At 38.9% G+C, this 4,483-nt stretch overlaps 1 long non-coding RNA gene across 1 annotated transcript; it reads left to right on the forward strand.

Moving 5' to 3' along the window:
* The first annotated feature begins 226 nt into the window (after nt 1-226).
* Nucleotides 227-4,024, forward strand: LOC120516754. Its single transcript, XR_005630904.1, has 4 exons — nt 227-275; nt 2,510-2,573; nt 3,463-3,661; nt 3,986-4,024. It is a non-coding gene; the product is annotated as an uncharacterized LOC120516754 (long non-coding RNA).
* Nucleotides 4,025-4,483: the final 459 nt, after the last annotated feature.

Consider the following 4,483-nt stretch of genomic DNA (forward strand, 5'->3'; position numbering starts at 1 on the left):
ACCAGCATTATTTTTTTAAAAGCTGTTCAATTTAACTGTGCACACGACCAACTAACTGAGTAGCCCACAACCTGCAACAGTAGCCGCCGGCCCGCCGCTCCCAATGCGCGACCCTCGCGAGACCGCAGACGTTTCATCTTGCCCGTAGTCTCCAGTCATTGGACCTGGACTTGGCGGGGCGGGGGCGGGTGGGCTCATGCGTCATTCGACGTCAGATTGGTGAAAATGAAACCAGCAGAAGATGTGATGTAAAGCTCGAGCATAAGCCGCCGCAGGTATTGTAGTTGTCTGATGTATCCGAAGCACTTGTTTCAGTCAAATGTATTCGGCTGCAGGTCTCAGACTCGGCCTTCCACGCCACACCCCCAGCATTCGCGTCAGTCCTTCGGCACATCGCTTTGTTGCAAAACTAGTAACGTTAATTAACTCGAAAAGATGATATTAGTATGCCTTCCTCCAACCACGAGGCAGGAATCCGAGATTCTCTTTATCATATTACTGTCGTATTTCTTTTTAGAAACAAAAAACACGGTTTTATAATTTATGATTTAGGATTCGATATATAAAGGAAAGAGGACATAACATATTTTTAAGATTAAGAAAACACCGTACTACAGTAAATATGAATGTGGTTGCTCTAACAGCTATTATAGTGAATTCTATCATTCAAAATATTTAAAATTATTTGTACATTATTTCTGGAACCTCGTTCAATAAAAGGGAAAGTTCCGTTAATGGCATCAATTTATTATCTTAAGTAATAAATGATGATCAACAGGCATGAAAATCAAGGTCTAAACTTTCGAGTTCTCCGTAAAAGAAACTTTTAAAATTGTTTATACTGAACAATGTTTGAAATGATCCAGCTTACTACAGTACATGGGGACCTTCATTTTCATTGTCTGTCTTGAATTGTGTTTTCTTAATTTTGTTCTATGCTGCTGCTATAATGTTGATAAATTTCAAGTGGAGTTATTAAACTTTCAAACGTTTTCCTGGTTTGGAATTTTAATGCATAATTGTTCTCCCTGGGACCCCAACTTATAAGAATATACTTATCAAAAAAAGTGAGACAAATCTCTTAAATTGCTAAACAGATTTTATCGTTTGTTTTTCTAAAGAAATGTAAAAAATTGCATTATTGAAAGCTGCACTTCCATAAACCGTCTTTCATTTATTTTGGAACTGAACTAATACATTGATTCAGATTTTAAATTTACCTTTAAAAATGTTTTGTTTGGGTCGATGCAATAATTACAAATCAATTTTTAGTGATTTTAAATCCTTTAATCACCATATACAATTTCTTGAATTAGGAACTTGTCATTTCTCGCATACCCCAACTTACTCTCTAAACGGAAATATAATTTTTTGTCAATAAGATTACCGTTATTAGGTCATCAGTCCCACTGCCTGCTCAGGATTCATCTCTTCCCATAGTGTGTTCAGCTGTCTTTGACCACTTTGAGTCTGCGTGTGTCATCATCTCTGTTGTCTGATTTGGTGCAACTCCTGAATCCTACAAACTGCCCCTTGGACAGTGTCCCCTCTCGATTAGTTAACGGGTTTTTTGATTCTCTCGGACCAAGTGTTGTTACCTTAATAAATTTTAGCTTGATTTCTGTTTGTGTTCCTGCTGCCTTGAAACTTGCTGCGGTGTAGACACTTATTAAAAAACAAAATCTGGACCCTCTAATGTGGTAAATTTCAGGCCAATTTCTAAACTTTCCTTTTTTGGAAAGTCTTAGCAAAAGTTGTCCCAAATCAAACATTTCTTGATGAAAATTGTATTCTGGAAAAACTCCAATCCAGATGTAGATCTTCTTACAGCACTGAAACTGAAACCTTGTTAAAGGTTTAAAATGACCTCCTCCTAACTTCTAATGCTGGAGATTCTGCCATTCTCGTACTGCTAGGTCTTGCCTCAGCTTTAGATACTGTGGGTGTTAGGATTCTTTTATCCCATCTTGAACAGTCTATAGGCACCCAAGGTAATTCCCTTAAATGGTTTAAATCTTATCTAAGCAATAGGAGCTTTTCTACTCATTTGGGTGAGGTCTCATCCTCTGTAGCTCCTCTTACTTTCAGGGTTCCATCCTTGGACCAGTTCTCTTTTTGATATGCATGCTACATTTCGGCTCCATTGTTAATGAGCATGGCTTCTCCTTTCACTGCTATGCTGATGACACTCAAATCTATTTGCCACTAAAGTCAAAGCAAGACAATGCAGACCCTTCATGTGTGCTTGGATGATATTCAAACCTAGATGGCAATGATTTTTCTTAAACTAAATTATAAAAAAAACAGACTGTGGTGTCCAAAAGTTCAGAAGGTTTGTTCGTCTCTGTTGTTGCTCTCGGACCCCTTGCCATATACGTATCATAAAGCTTAAGTTAGGAGCCCAGGCGTGATCTTTGACAGCTCATTCAAACTCTACAAACAGATAAATTGTGAGGATAAATGAAGCTTTTTCCAGCTGAGACTTTAAATACTTTTTTTTTTCTTTCAGTGATCTTGAAAAGGCCATCCAAGCTTTTATAACATCTCATTTGGACTATTGCAGTTCTTTGTTGGTAGGTATTGATCAGGTCTTGTTACGACACCTACAACTAGTCCACAACTTTGCTGCTCGCTTATTGAAGGCTTTTGTAAGCATGACCATATTTCACCGATACTGACCTTGCTTCATTGGCTTCTGGTCCGCTTCAGAATGAATTTTAAAATTCTATTTTCAAATTTTTGAGTGGAACAGCCTCATCTTGCCTCTTGGAACTTATCTTGGCTTGTATGTGCCAACAAGAGCACTGCGGTCTACCAGCCAGATGCTCTTAGTTGTGCTGTGCTCGAGGCTGAAGCAAAGGAAGAATGAGCTATTTGTGGTGGCTGCTCCTTTTCTCTGGAGTGGCTCGCTTTATTCTATTAGGTCGGCTCCAACACAGGCCACTTTTATTCATCATTAAAGTCTTATTTCAGCTTGCTGCCATTTGACCCTGCAAGAGTTTGACATTATGTTTGTATATGTTGGTTCATGTATGTTCATGATTATAAATATGTATGTGTGGGTTTGGGTATTTTGAGTTTATCTTTTATTTAATGGTTGGTTATGCTTGCAGTTTTGTGATGTCTACATACTGCATATTTGAACTGCTTCTTTTACCCTTTCTTGTAGAGCACTTTGGTTCAGTTCTGGCTGTTGTAAATTTGTTTTAGAAATAAAAATTGCCTTGCCCTGCTTTATAAAACATTATTTTAATACATAACACTAAGTGCAGATCTGAGACAGTGGACTACAAACATGAAGTTGGTTTGCAACATTTATTACAAAAATGTTAAATAATATATAAAATATAGAACAAAAATTGTAAGTTTTAACTGAACAATGAGGGGTATGTATGTTTATGTTACATTTTCTAACAAAACGCAGTCATTTTCCTTTTTTCCTCTCATGTTATCTAAAAACAGATGCATGTCTTCCATATGTGTAAAAAGGATGATGAAGGGTCTAAGGACATATTCCCAATCCTCTTCTTCTGGAAATTCATGTAGCACATCAAATTTCTGAAGAGCCTCCATGTCATCTTTCTCCATTGACAGTAATGAAGGGAGTGAGGCTTGCCCCGTGAGCACTGGTTTATTATCAGCACACCACTTCTCTGCCTCGGTAAGATGCTGAAGGATTCCATGCATTTTATGAAGAAAAAAAAGATAATTCTTTAAATGGTTATCATATAGCTTATAGCCTTTTTCCTCCACATTTACAAGGAATGTAAGAAAAAGGTAAGCAAAAATGTACAGTATATTCTTAATTTGTTATACATTATTAACATTACTGCTTTCAATCACAGATTCTATAAGTCTTCAATATTTCTTACCATACACAATATCACACACGTGCACTTAGGAACCAAAGGGACCAGAAAACGCCAATTACACCCCCAGGCCAGGGGGCGGTGAGGTGTACTAAACGTCTGTTTTCTCTCCACAGACCAAACATGAGAAATCCTTCCTGTCCCGGCCCAAGGACGTCACTTCCTGAGAACCACTTATAAAAACCCCTCATCCTCGGTACTTAAACAGTTCTGTTTTGGACTCTAACCTGTACACATTGCTGCCAGGGAAACTATATGGGTGGCTGCCCTAAAACTTTGTTGTGTGTCCGTCTGATTCTTTCACACTGGCATAGTCGGCAGGATGGTCTCCTTAATGAAGCAGGAGAGAACCCTTAGAGGAGCCTGGACACACTGCCCAAACAACCAAAAACAGGTGGGAGATTACCATACCCAAGCTCCCAAGGTGAGGTCGGTTTGTTTTGGTGGTGGGAACCTGAGGCGTGCTTTGACCCAAGGATCTTTTAAAAACCCTGGGTATGTGGATGAAGGGCATACGGAATAGGGCCGGGGTCAGAAACATGACACATGCGGGACTGATTATGGTCTATTCCAAAAGCCCCCACAAAGGGAAAGAACCTTCGTTAATGTGGGAG

The sequence above is a fragment of the Polypterus senegalus genome, chromosome 16, assembly GCF_016835505.1.
Source record: "Polypterus senegalus isolate Bchr_013 chromosome 16, ASM1683550v1, whole genome shotgun sequence".
In the NCBI taxonomy this organism is placed as follows: Eukaryota; Metazoa; Chordata; class Cladistia; order Polypteriformes; family Polypteridae; genus Polypterus; species Polypterus senegalus.